Consider the following 15,546-nt stretch of genomic DNA (forward strand, 5'->3'; position numbering starts at 1 on the left):
AAGCAAAAAGAAAAGCAAACAACTCAGATAACCACTGTTCACATTCTGATGTATCTAATTTTATCTAATTTAAAAGTCACTGATTGTAAGATATACCATTAAGAGAGATAAAAACAATCAACATGGGGAATCCAATTGGAGCTCCTCCCCAGTAAATCTGGGACACAAAAGATCCACACACAATACAGAAAGGAACAGAAGGAAACTTTTATTCTTAACTTAGTACTGGCAGAAGAAGAAAAAAGCTATCCCTTGAGAATTTGTATCACAAGCTGGTACTTATATGCAGGTTTGTGGTCTGAATTTACAGCTCCTATGTGGTCCAAAAGTGTTAAAGATAATTTAATTTAATTAAAAAACTCCCAGGAGCAATTCCAAATCTCTGGAAGAATTCAATGTCTTTACTCCAGACTGTCAACAATTGTACGACACACTTGGTTTTAAGATGCAGCTAGATTGTAAAAAAGGTGCATCTTAGAGTAGATGAAACAGTTTACTTTGACTGTGTATTTAAATTTTGTTTTTTTAAAAAACTATATTCTGTCTATTTTTCTGTACAGTGGTTTAGGGCATGAGTCAGACAGACCCCTGTTCAAACCATAGCTTTGCTTCCTTCTTCCTGGGTCTGTGACTTTATACAAAGTATTTAATCACTTCTAGGCTCAGTTTCCTTATGCAAAATTAGGTACCGATACCATGTACAGCCCAGAGGCTTGCTATAGGGGTTACAATGAGAAAAGCCCAGTAACCAGCACATAGTAGGCACTCAGGACATTTTGTAAAATATTATTCTTTATTCTGATTTCTTTCTCATTTGGTAGTGGGTCACAAACATCTTTTTATTACAATATATGTAGATCTAGATGTTACTATGTGAGAGCTGCCTGATATGCTGAGAGGGAGAATAGGATGTTCCTCTTGTTTACTATTTAGAGGGTTTCCAATTTTGTAAATGTATAATCAAAGCTGGAAAGAAATCCTTATACACACATTTTGGTATAATGTAACTTTAAAAAGTAATTTCTAGATGAACGCTACTCACTTTTAAAATTATCTCTATTTTAAATGATCTTTGTAGCCACATGTTTGACTGCTCTTTTTTAAAATTTTTTAATTAAAAAAATTTTTGAGAGAGGATCTTGCTCTGTCATCAGGCTCTGGAGTGCAATGGCATGATCACCATTCACTGGAGCCTCTACTTCCGGGCCTTAAGCAATCCTCCCATCTCAGCTTCTTGAATAGCTGAGGTTACAGAGGTGAGCCACCATGCTTAGCTATATATTTTAAAATTTTTTTGTAGACATGGGGTCTCACTTGTCATCCAGGCTAATATTGAACTCCTGGCCTCAAAGATCCTCCTGCCTCAGCCTCCCAAAGTGCTGGGATTACAGGCGTGAGCCACTGCACCTGGCCCTGCTCTGCTTTTAAAATTGCTCCTCATTTCCTTCGAATGGAAGCACATATCCCTCAATTTGTTCCTTTATTTGAGCTCTTAGAGAGCTTCTCTCCAACTTCCTCCAGACTCAGGCTGCATTCACTATCTTCAAACTGTTTTGGTGGGACTTTGTGTTCAAGGTTTTCTTTCATTTGCAAATTTTCATTTTTATCCCTCCAGGTTTAATTTGCTAACCCTAACCCTAACCCTAACTAACTCCCAGGCATCCTTTTCTACTGGACTGAAATCTGCTTCCATCCTGCCCAGTGACCTTCCTCTTTGCAGCTGGAGATGCTTGTACAAGAGAATCTTAGGTGGAGTTTTGTAGCTTCCAGAGGCTGGTCACTGTTTGGAAAGAAGAGTTAATTTCCACAGAGTTCAGGTCATGCATCATGACTAAAGTTTTCTAAGAGATTCTGATATTTTCATATTTTACTGTGATTGAGAAGTAAGCCATGCACTGTAGCAGCAATGACTACCAGATTCCAATAATGATTGTGAGGCTGCCCATGTTCCTCCACTTGTTGATGCTGCAACCTACCAAGTATCAAAACAACAGCTAATTTTATACTTAAAACAGTGAGTTATGTGGGGAATAAAATGAATTCCACTGTCAGTTTGACTGCTTTCATTTATTACACTTTGGTTAAAATGGGAGAACTGTAGATACAGGCAAAGATTGCTGAAAGAATGGTAGGACCAGGCTAACGAAATTTCAAGCATCCTCAGCTAACACAACAAACAATGCAGCCAGTAATGTAGAGCATAAAATGACCCCGAGAAAGTGTCTGTCACTAATTAATGGATATGATACCAGCACAAGGGAAAAACACCACCACTACAGAAAAGACAAACAAGGTCAAAGTAATAGGAAGAAAACATCACTGTTTTCAATGCTGTGATAAGCGGTTCTGTCGGGTGAATCCAGTAGAAACAGTCCTAACGACAGAAACTGAGACTGTTTAGAGACATTTGCCATGACACTGGATAAGTGGGTGTATTAGTTTTCTTTATGCTGCCTTAATTACTTATTGCAAACTTAGGGCCTTGGAGCGATACTATTTATTAATTATCAGTTCTGTAGGTCAGAAGTTTTGGTGGGCTTGGCTGGATTCTCTGCTCCAGAATCTCACAAGGCTAAAATAAAAGCTGGTGGCTGGTCACAGGGGCTCATGTCTGTAATCCCAGCACTTTGGGAGGCCGAGGCGGGCAGATCACCTGAGGTTGGGAGTTTGAGACCAGCCTGACCAACATGGAGAAAGCTTGTCTCTACTAAAAATACAAAATCAGCCAGGCATGGTGCTGCATGCCTGTAATCCCAGCTACTGGGGAGGCTGAGGCAGGAGAATGGCTTGAACCCGGGAGGCGGAGGTTGTGGTGAGTTGAGATCGCGCCATTGCACTCCAGCCTGAGCAACAAGAGCGAAACTCTGTCTCAAAAAAACAAAAACAAAAACACAAACACAAAAAAACAACTAGCAACATACCAAGGTTACATTTCTTTCTAGGGGCTCTGGAGAAAAAACTTGCTTCCAAGCTTCTTCAGGCTGTTGGCGGGATCCAGTTCCTTACAGTTGGATGCAGTCCTTACAGGAATGAAGTCTCCTTTATGCAGCTCTCCATCTTCAGCCAGTGATGATGAGATGTTGAATCCATCGCAGGTCTCAGATATCCCTGAATATCTGTTCTGTCTTCTGCTTTCCTCTTATGCCAACATCCGGAGAAAGTTCTCTGCTGTTAAGGGCTAATGGGATTAGATTAGGTTCACCCAAACAATCTCCCCATTTTTAAGGTCGATTGTGATGTACAACATAACAGAATCATAGGAGTGACTTCACATTCTCAGGTTCTGGAAATCAGGGTATGAAATCTTCCAAGAAATTCTTCCTAGAAATTCAGTGGGGTACTGGAAACACACAGAAATCTCCAGCCTTATGGACACAGAAATCAGAGACTCCTTTAAAAAACAAATTTGGGTAGAGATTTTGTTGTAGGACTTCCTTTTAAAGAATATTTCTAGATGAAAAATAACTTCAAGTCTTCATATTATTTCAGAATTTTTAAGGTTGATTTCTCCTCTCTGAGTATTTAGCCACTGGACTTTTCAAACAATATTTTTTAATATCAAGGTCACTGTGGAGTCAAAAAAGAAGGGGCTAGGCTTTTAATGAATATAAATTCTATATATAATAAGATCTTGGAAAAAATACACATACATGCAATTATTATTATTAGAATGGATAGCTAGGCCGACATGAGCATGGCAGGAGAGCCCCCCACCCCCGACCCCGCCCAACCTCAGGAATGTCAGGCAAACATCAGATGATGTTCAGGTGGTTGTTAAACTGTCTCTCTAAAATAATAATTGGTCATAGCTGGCGCCAGGGAAAGGCAGTCTCCCAGTGCATAGAAAACACCTGAAGCTGGTGATCAGCAGCTTCCCACTAGGATCTCAGGAATTGGGCAAGTGGGTTCAAGCATGCAAACTAAGGGGCAAAATGATGGCGTTTAACTTGTCTATGACCTTCCCCTAGGAATGCTTGACTGGTAAGGGAAAGATGCCTTAAATGAGCATGTACGCAATTTCAGTAAACACGCTGCACATGCAGCCCCTCCCAAGTGCTGGGATGCCACTGTGCATGCAGACAGCCCACCCTAAGGGAAAAAATCAAGGGAGGAGAGACACAATATCCCAAAAGCATGCCAACATACAAAATTCCAAGTCAAAGGTTAAACCGGGCACTTGGATCTCTCAAGTCACCAGCTCTCAAGTCACCCTCTTCCAAGTGTACTTTACTTCCTTTCACTCCTGCTCTAAAACTTTTTAATAAACTCACCGCTGCTTAAAAACTTGCCTCAGTCTCTCACTCTGCCTTATGCCCCTTTCCTTCAAGGAGGCAAGAATCAAGTTGCTGCAGGCCCATATGGATTCACTCCTGCTAACATTATTTTAATGTCTTCAGACTCATAAGGATAAATCTCCTTATGAGGTAGCATGGTCTACCAGAATTTTCTTATGTGTAAGCTTTTGTAGTGGTCATGATTTGACCTGAGAAATACCTGAATATATGTAATGTTTGGCAAAGTTTAATTATAGAACTATGGGATTTTATTATTTGGGAAACCACCTGCTATTTTCTCTGGTCATAAACACACTTTCCTTTATTTTTCTCCTTGATTTATATCTTCTCCAGACATATATTTGTTTATTGTATATCTCTCCCCTGTTCCCCAGGTAGATTGTGAGTCCATGAGACCAGGACCTCTATTTTATTGCTTCTATAATCCGTCTGCCTAGAATTACGCCTGCTATATAGTAGGTACCCAACAATATTTGTTGAATGAATGAATAAATGAAAATTAGATGGGACTCCAATTTTCCTAAAGGTAGTTCAAGCACATGAAACTATTTTATTAGAAGCTTACATTAGTGTAGGGATGAGGGGAATTTTCCTTCTACCTTCTGAAGGTTTGATAATTTAAGTCTTTAGAATAAACTAGCAGTTGGCAGATCAACAGGAGAAAAGGCATATAAATTGATGACATGCATACTCACAGGAGTCCTGCAAAATAAAACTCAAAGGAGGGCCAGATGGTTGAAATTTTTATAGTATCCTGAGCTACAGAAATAAATAGGGGTTGAGGTTTCTCAGGGGAGATGGTGACAAGTTATAGGAGGTTGAGGGAAAGTAAAGTATGTAAACAAAGTTTGCCTTGTTATTCAGATAGTCTTTCAGACAGATGTCCTCAGAAGAATAGGTGGTATGAACCATTCATTTAGTTTCCTTTCCCGTGAGTTAATCATCCTTGTTTGATGAGATTATAGGAAGGGGTATCATGGCAATTGCATTTCTTCAAGAGGAACTTTCCTTAGGCAGATAAGGGAACATCAGAATTCTGCATTTGCTGCTTCCAAGGTGTTCTCAGTTTGAAGTCCAAAGCAACATTTTGGGGATATCACTTTCTGAACCCCAACATTAGGAAAAATGGAATGCTTCTGATGACTTAACTGCCAAATGTGGATGTATGTGAAGTTTGACTCTTGGCAACTGAAATAAGAATGGAGCTGGAGGACATTATCCTTAGCAAACTAACACAGGAACAGAAAGCCAAATACCACATGTTTTCACTTATCAGTGGGAGCTAAATGATGAGAACCCATGGACACATAGAGGGGAACAACACACACTGGGGCCTTTTGGAGGGTGGCGGGTGGGAGGAGGAAGAGAATCAGGAAAAATAACTATCGGGTACTAGGTTTAATACTTTGGTGATGAGCTAATCTGTAAAACACCCCCGACCTCGCCACTCACGTGACGCAAATTTACTTGTCTAACAAACCTGCACTTGTAATTGTACCCTGAACTTAAAATAAAAGTTAAAAAAAAAAAGAAGAACCGCCTCTATAGAACACTTAAGGGAAAGAGGCAGAAAGGTTTTCAGGGAATTGCAACTTTAAGACAACCAGTGGTCAACCAGAGGTGGAGGTTACCTGGCTGCCAGGACAAATTGCCCAGGACATTTTTAGTGACCCAGAGACACAGATGAGCACCAGGATTAAAAGTACTCTAGAATCAAACAGTCTAGATTCAAATCCCACTACAGCTGTGCATATTTGGGTAAATTTCTCAACTGTCTTGTGCCTTGATTTCCTCATCTATTAAATAGGGGAAGATAATAGTATCTTCCAGAAGTATTAAATGAGTTGACATACAAAAAGCTGTTAGACTAGTGCCTGGCACAGAGTGAGAAATTTGTGTTACCTACTGTTGCTGTTGCTGTTATTATCTTCTGATTTACTGGGTCTTGACCCTCCTGTTAGGATGTAGAATCTGAGTTTCCTCCACAGAAATACTGCAAAGTATTTTTCAGTGTTCTGGATACCACCTTAACTCCACAGGTACAAAGGGTGCCTGGTCTTCTGTGATGTGCTTTCCTCTTCTTTGTCTTCTACTCTCTTTTTGCTACACAAGGCACCTTGTCTTAGCTTGGCTGCTATAACAAAGTACCATAGACGAGTGGGTTAACAGAAGACATTTATTTTTCACAGTTGTGGAGCCCTGAGAAGTCCAAGATTAAAGTCCATTAACATTCAGTTTTTGGTGAGGGCTCTCCTGCTACCTTGTAGATGACTGCCTTCTCACTGTGTCCTGATCACTCTCTTTCCCTCCCTTCTTCTTATAAAGCATTGATCTCATCATGAGGACACTATGCTCACGAGCTCATCTAACCCTAACTACTTCCCAATGGCCCCATCTCCAAATACAGTCACACTTAGAGTTAAGGCCTCAACATGTAAACTTCTGGGGTCCACAATTCATAGCACATCGCCCTGTCAGTGGACATTGTGCTGCCCATGCTGGTACCTGGGATGCTGCTAGGTACTGCTGTCATCTCTGCTGAGAACAGTCACATCTGTCTCACTCTGTCATGCAGACAAGGAGCACCATGTCAGCCACCATTTTTGAGATGCTACTATCTGCCACTGAAATCCTGGACCTCAACCTGTTTTCAAAATTGCAATCTGCTCTGATGCAAAACACAACAAAATATGGTTATTTCCAGTTCAGCACGTTTCTTTTATCCAATATCCTACAGAGTTTAGAGGTAAATAGTTCATTTTAGGCAGCTTTTGCCACCAAAGGCTATGTGTCAAAGAACTACTAAATCTCAGAGGCTTACAACAACACACATTTGCTCATGCTCACGGGTCTACATGTCAGTTGTGATTTAGCTGATCTTGGCTCTACTTGGTTGGGCTTGGCTAAGCTCCATGCTCAGGTTGGATTCAAGTGTTCTTCAATCTGGTACCCATGCTGGAGGAGCAATGGAGAGTAAGACATGCTTTTCTTACAGTGAAGAGAACAGGAAGAATAAATTGATGCTTAAGGCTGGAATCTAGACTCCAATGCCGTAGAAAAGCACAGTGACAATTAGAAACTAGGAGCCTGAGCAGATGGCCAGCAAACCAGGTTGAGGGAAAAGCTCATAGCACATCACTGAGCCTTGAACCCTTTGAATCAGGACTTGATTTGGGCTGAATCTACATGTGGTCCAAGGGACTGGACGGGAAAGGGATTAATAGTGGCAGAACAATAAGAGCCATCTAATAGCCATCTAATACCCTAAACATCAAAGATACGGCCCTTAGTCCATTTGGGCTGCTGTAACAAAATGCCATAGACAAGGTGGTTTATAAACAACAGAAATGTCTTTCTCAGCATGTTGGAGGCTGGAGAGTCTAAGATTAATTGCAGATTCATTATCTGGTGAGGGTCAATTTCCTTGTCCATACACTGCCATCTTCTCACTGTCACCTCATGTGGTGGAAGGGGCAAAAGGAGCAAGAGATCCCCTTGGAGTCTCTTTTATAAAGGCACTAATCCCATTCACTAGGGCTCTGCCCTCATAATCTAATTACAGGCCCCACCTCCAAATATGTTCACATTGCAGATTAGGTTTTAACATATGAATTTTGGAGAGGACAATTTAGCCTATAGCATATAGCAGGTGCTAAAAAACCAAAGTTCAATAAAGATGACTCAGCAATTTTTTTCAGCAACAAAGACTAGTTGGTAGTTAGGTTATCAGTAACAATTAACTACTGCAGTGGGTTCTCAGATGGTTCCACGGGTTCCTTCCTAATTGCTGCAGTTTTTCTTTATAACAAAATCAATCCAATTTGTTTAGAATAATCTAAGTGAGGAATCCACAGACTCCCCCTCCATCAAGGAGTTTGTGAATAAAAATCAGGGGCCCTGAACTTAGATGAAATGAAGTTTATATCTTTATTTTCATTAACCTTTAGCCAAAATGTAGCATTTTCTTAGATTATAAATATAAGCCACAAATCACGGTAGTACTAGCTTTACTTGTGATTTTATCACCAATAGAAAACATAGGTAAGTTTATACTACATTTGTTGCAAATATCTCAAAATGCTGTTCATAGTCATTAGAAATTTTTGTTATTAGACTTGTGATTATCATGTTAATAAAGAAGCATATATATTACTGTATCATGAGTTTATTTTTAAAACTCATATTTTTTAATTTAAAAAGCTATTTATTTGTATTGTTTCAGATCCCTTTTAGGTTTACAGAAAAATTGAGTGGAAAGTTTAAGGAGTTCCCATATCCCCCCTACCCCCACACATGTACAACCTCCTTTATGGACATCCTGCATCTGAGTGGTACATTTGTTAAAACTGACGAACTTACATTGATACACCATTATCACGCAAAGTCCACAGTTTACATGAGTCTTCACTCTTGATGTGCATTCTACAGGTTTTGACAAATGTATAATGGTGTGTATCCATCACTGAAGTATCATATAGAAATTTCACTGCCCTAAAATCTTTGTGCTCTGCCTGTACTCTTCCCTCTGTTCCCACTAAACCCTGGCAACCACTGGTCTTTTTATAGTCTTCACAGATTTGTCTTTCCAGAATGTCATATAGTTGGAATCATACAGTATGTAGCCTTTTCAGATTTGCTTCTTTCACTTAGTAATATCCATTTAAGTTTCTTCCGTGTCTTTTTATGATTTGATAGCTCATTTCTGTTTAATGTTGAATAATATTTCATTGTCTGGATGTGCCACAGTTTTTCTATCTATTCATCTACTAAAGGAGTCATTGGTTGCTTCCAAATTTTGCCAATTATGAATAAAGATGCTATAAACATTTGTGTGCAGGTGTTCGTGTGAACACAAGTTTTCAATTCATTAGGTAAATACCAAGGGACATGCTTGCTGCATCATATAGTAAGACTATGTTTAGTTTTGTAAGACTCTACCAAACTGTCTTTTGAAGTGGCATTTTGCATTCCCACTATCACTGAGTGAGAGTTCCTGTTGCTCCACACCTTCACTAGCATTTGATGGTGTCAGTGTTTTAGATTTTGGCCATTCCAATAGATGTGTAATGGTATCTCATTGTTGTTTGAATTTACAATTCCCTAATGACACGATGATATTGAACACCTTTTCATATACTTGTCATCTGTATATCTTCTTTAGTGGGGTATCCCTTCAAGCCTTTTGTCCTTCAGGTCTTTTTCAATCCAGTTGTTTCTTATTGTTGAGTTTTAAGAGTTCTATGAATATGTTAGATAATAGTCCTTTATTACATAAATCTTTTGCAAATATTTTCTCCAAGTCTGCAGCTTGTCTTCTTATTCACTTGACATTGTCTTTCACAGAACAGGAAATTTAAGTTCTAATGTAATCCACTTTATCAATTCTTTTTTTCATGGATCATGGTTTTGGTGTTCTAGCTAAAAAGTCATTGCCTTATCCAAGGTCATATAGATTTGCTCTTATATTATCTTCTAGGAGTTTTATAGCTTTGTTTTACACTTAGGCCTATGATCCATTTTGGGTTAATTTTTATGATGGATGTAAAGTTTTTGTCTAGATTCTTTTTTTTTTTTGCACATGGATTTCCAGTTGTTCCAGAAACATTTGTTGAAAAGACTTTCTTTGCTCCATTGTATTGCTTTTGCTTCATCGTATTGTCTTTGCTCCTATATAGTCAAAGACCAGTTGACTATATTTGTGTGTGTCTGTTTTTGGGCTCTCTATTCTGTTCTATTGATCTGTTTGCCTATTTTTGGCCACACTGTATTGATTAGTGTAGCTATATAGCAAGTCTTGAAGTGGGAAAGTGTCAATCCTTCAGCTTTGTCTTTCTCTTTCAGGATTGTGTGGTCAGAGTTTTATAGTTTTCTTCTTATAGATCTTGTACCTATTTTGTTAGATTTATTCCCACGGATTTATTTTTTGGGGGATGCTAACATAAATGGTAATGTGCTTTAAACTTCAATTTCCACTTGTTCATTGTTAGTACAGTCAACCCTCTATAGCTGTGGGTTTTCACTCTGCAGACTCAACCAACAGTGGATAAAAAATACATGAAAAACAAAAACCCAATAATAATAAAAATACACCAATGAACATAGTACAAATAAAAAAACAATGCAGTATAACAGCTATTTTCCTGGCATTTATATTGTATTAAGTTATAGGTAATCTAGAGATAACAAAGTATATGGAAAGATGTGCATAGGTTAAAAGCAAATACTATGTCATTTTATATAAGGAGCTTGAATATTGTCACATTTTGGTACCTTCATGGGGTATTGGAGCCAGTCTCCTATGGATACCAAAGGATGATCGTATATAGGAAAGCAATTAACTTAAACATTAATTTAATTAAATATTAATTTAAGTAACTTTAAATATTAATCTTACATTCTGAAACCTCACAGTAATTTCTTATTAGTTCCAGGAGTGTTTTTGTCAATTCTTTTGGACTTTCTACATAGATGATCATGTTACCTGCAAATAAAGACAGTTTTATTTCTTCTTTCTAATCGGTATGCCTTTTATTTCTTTGTTTTGTCTTTTTGTATCAGCTAGGACTTCCAATATGATGTTGAAAAGCAGTGGTGAGAGGGAGCATCCTTGCCTTATTCTTGATCTTAGTGGGAAAGCCTCAAGATTCTCACCACTCAGTATGATGTCAGCTGTAGATTTTTTTGTACATGTTCTTTACTGAGTTGAGGAAGGTCTCCTCTGTTCCTAGTTTTCTGAGAGTTTGTTAAAAATCATAAATGGGTATTGTATTTTGTTAAGTGCTTTTTTTCTGATTGATGTAATGTGATTTTTCTTCTTTAGCCTATTGATGTGGTGTATTACATTAATTGATATTCTAATGTTAAACCTGCCATGTATACCTGGGATAAATCCCACGTGGTAATAGTGTATAATTCTTTTTATACATTGTAGAATATGATCTTCAATATTTTGTTAAGGCTTTTTGCATCTACACTTGTAAGAAATACTGACACACAGTTTTCTTTTCTTGTAATGTCTTTGTCTGGTTTTGGTATTACAATAATGTTGGCCATATAGAATGAATTAGAAAGTATTTCCTCTGCTTCTATGTTCTAAAAGAGATTTTAGAGAATTGGTATATATATTTTTAACTGTTTGGTAGAATTCATCACTGAACCCATCTGGGCCTAGAACTTTCTGTTTTGGAAAGTCATAAATTAGTGATTCAACTTAATAGGTGTAGGCCTATTCATATTGTCTACTTTTGTATGAGTTTTGGCAAATTGTATCTTTCAAGGAATTGGTTCATTTCATTAAGGTTGTCAAATTTGTGGGCATAGGTTTGTTCATAATATTCCTTTGTTGACATTTTAATGTCCATGGAAGTGATGTCACCTGTTCGGTTACTGATATTAGCAATTTGTGTCTTCTCTTTCTTTTTTTCTTCGTAAGCCTGGCTAGAGGCTTATTGATTTTGCCCATTTTCCCCCTCAAAGAACCAGCTTTTTTTTGTTTTGTTGATTTTCTCTATTGATTTTGTTACCAATTACATGAAGTTCTGCTCTAATTTTTATTATTTCTTTTCTTCTGCTTACTTTGGATTTAATTTGCTAAGGTAGAAAGTTTTATTAGTGATTTTAGATCTTTCTTTAATATATGTGTTCAATGAATACATTTCTCTCTAAGCACTGCTTTCACTGCATCCACAAATTTTGTTAAGTTGTATTTTATTTTAGTTCAAAATATTTTAACACTTCTGTTGAGGTTTCTTCTTTGAAAAATGTGTAATTTAGAAGGTGCGTCATTTAATCTACAAGCATTTGGGGATTTTCCAGCTATCATTCTGTTATTGATATCTAGTTTAATTCCATTGTTGTCTGAGAGCAGATGTATGAGTCCTATTCTTTTAAATTTGTGATAGTGTGTTTTATGGCCCAGGATGTGGTCTATCTTGTTGAATGTTCCATGTGAGCTTCAGGAGACTGTAATCTGCTGTTATTGAATGGAGTAGTCTATAGATGTCAATTATATCCAATTGTTTGATAATGCCTTTAAATTCAATTATATTCTTAGTGATTTTCTGCCTGCTGCTGTCCATTTTCGATAGGGTTATCTTGAAGTGTCCAAGTATATCAGATTTATTTATTTCTCTTTTTAGTTTTATCAGTTTTTACCTTATGAATTTAGATGCTGGATTGTTAGGTGCATACACTTTTAAGAATTGCCATTTTTTTTGGCAATTGATGTCTTTATTTTTGTGTAATGGCCTTTTTTTTTTTTTTTTCCCCCAGATGGAGTCTTACTGTCACCCAGGCTGGAGTGCAGTGGTGTGATCTTGGCTTACTGCAAACTCTGCCTCCCAGGTTCAAGTGATTCTTCTGTCTCAGCCTCCCCAGTAGTTAGGATTTCAGGCATGCACAACCACACTTGGCTAATTTTTGTATTTTTAGTAGAGACAAGGTTTCACCATGTTGGCCAGGCATTGTTGGTATTATTATTTTGAATAAATTGTTATCTGTTAGATCAACTAAGTATAAGAAAAATAGAATTTTGGGTCAGGTGCAGTGTCTCATGCCTGTCTCACCATGTTGGCCAGGGTTTCACCATCCTGACCTCAGGTGATCTACCCATCTTGGCCTCCAAAGTGCTGGGATTATAGGTGTGAGCCACCACACCCAGGTGATGGCCTTCCTTATCCCTGATAAATTTAATTGCTCTGAAGTCTGCTTTGTCTGAAATTCATATAGCTATACCTGCTTTGTTTTGATTAATGTTTGGCACATCTTTCTTTATTACTTTACTTTTTTTTTTTTTTTTTAGACAAGGTCTTGTTCTGTTGCCCAGGCTGGAGTGCAGTGGCACAATTACAGTTCACTGCAACCTCGACCTCCTAGTGAATGGATTCTCTTACCTTAGCCTCTCAAGAAACTGGAACCACAGGCACATGGCACCATGCCCAGCTATTTTTGTATTTTTTGTAGAGATGGGGTTTCTCCATGCTGCCTAGACTGGTCTCGAACGACTGAACCCAAGGGATCCGCCAGCCTCAGCGTCCCAAAGTGCTGGGATTACAAGCATGAGCCACCGAACCTGGCCAGTCATTACTTTACTTTTAATTCGTAAGTGTCTTTATATTTGAAGTATATTTCTTATTGACAACATATAGTTGGCCTTTTTTTTTTCCTACTCTAAGAATATCTATCTTCTATTTGGTGCATTTAAAGTAATTGGTGATATAGTTGGATTAATGTCTACCATATTTTTTACTTTCCCATTTGTTGCCCTTGTTCTTTGTTCCTATTTTTGTCTTTCATACCTTTTCTGCGTTTTATGGTTTTAATTGAGCACTGTATGATTCCATTTTCTCTCCTTTCTTAGCATGTCAAATATATTTTAAAAAATATTTTAAATAGTTGCTCTATAGTTTGCTGTATACACTTAACAGCTAATCCAAGTCCATTGTCAAATAACACTATACCACTTCATGGGTAGTGCAAGTACCTTATAATAATAAAATTTCCCCAATTCTTCTCTCCAGTCCCTTGTATCATCATTGTCATTCATTTCACTTGTACATAAGCATACGCAGCTGAATGCATTGTTGGTATTGCTATTTTGAACAAACTGTCATCTGTTAGATAACTAAGAGTAAGCAAAATAGAATTTTGCACCAGGTGCAGTGTCTCATGCCTGTAATCCCAGTACTTTGGAAGGCCGAGGCAGGGGGATCACTTTGAGCTCAGGAATTCAAGACCAGCCTGGGCAACACGGAGAAATCCTGTCTCTACTAAAAATATAAAAATTAGCCAGGTGTGGTGGCGGATGCCTGTGATCTCAGCTACTTGGGAGGCTGAGGCTGGAGAATCACTTGAACCCAGGAGGTGGAGGTAGCAGTAAGCCAAGATCATGCCACTGCACTCCAGCCTGGGTGACAGAGCAAGACTGTCTCAAAACAAAAAAAACAAAACAAAACAAAACAAAAACAGAGAGAGAGAGAGAAAGCGGGGCACAGTGGCTTACACCTGTAATCCCAGCACTTTGGGAGTCCGAGGTGGCTGGATCACGAGGTCAGGAGATCGAGACCAACCTGTCCAACATGGTGAAACCCCGTCTCTACTAAAAACACAAAAAATTAGCTGGGTGTGGTGGCACGCGCCTGTAGTTCCAGCTGCTCAGGACGCTGAGGCAGGAGAATTGCTTAATCCGGGGAGGTGGAGGTTGCAGTCAGCCAAGATCGCACCACTGCACTCCAACTTGGGCGACAGAGCAAGACACCATCTCAAAAAAAAGAAAAAAAAAAAAAGAAAAAAAAAGAGAAAATTTTGTATTTTATCTTCACTTATTTATCCTCCAGTGCTGATGCTCTTCTCTTATGTGGGTCTGAATTTCTGACCAATATAATTTTCCTTCCTCTGAAAAACTTTTAACAAATCTTACAAGGCAAGTGTACTGGCAATAAATTCCCTTACTTTTTGTTTGTTTGAGAAATACTTTATTTCTCCTTCACTTTTGAAGGATAATTTTGCAGAGTACAGAATTTTAGGGTTTTTTTTTTTCTTTCAATACTTTAAACATTTCACTCCACAGTTTCTTACTTACCTGGCTTTTGAAGAGAAATTGGATGTAATTTTACCTTTGTTTATCTACAGGTAATGGTTTTTTTTCCTCCTTCTGGCTTATTTTAGAAGGTTTTTTTTTAAAAAAAATTTTTTTTTTTTTCCTCTTTATCTTTGATTTTCTGGAATTCGAACAGGATATGCCTAGGTGTAAAGTTTTTTGTTTTTGTTTGTTTGGTATACATCCTCCTTGGTGTCCTCTGAGCTTTCTGGATCTGTGATTTGGTATCTGGCATTAATTTTCTCAGTCATTATCGGTTCAAATATTGCTTCTGTTTCTTTCTGTCTTTCTTCTTCTGGCGTTCTTGACATGTATAACTTTTGTCATTATCCCACAGTTCTTGGATATTTTGTTCTTTTTTTTCTCTGTTTTTCAGTTTTGGATGTTTATATTTTCTTAGCCTCAAGTTCAGAGATTCTTTTCCTAGCCATGTCCAGTCTACTAAAAGCCTGTTAAAGGCATTCTGCGTTTTTTGTACAGTGTTTTTGATGTCCAGAATTTCTTTCTGATTCTTTCTTAGAATTTCCATCTCTCTCCTTATTATCCATCTGTTCTTGCATGTTGTCTACTTTTTCCACTGGAGCTCTTAGCATACCCATCACAGTTGTTTTAAATTACCACTTTGATAATTCAAACATCCCTGCCATATCTGAT

The sequence above is a fragment of the Chlorocebus sabaeus genome, chromosome 4 (genome assembly GCF_047675955.1).
Source record: "Chlorocebus sabaeus isolate Y175 chromosome 4, mChlSab1.0.hap1, whole genome shotgun sequence".
Lineage (NCBI taxonomy): Eukaryota > Metazoa > Chordata > Mammalia > Primates > Cercopithecidae > Chlorocebus > Chlorocebus sabaeus.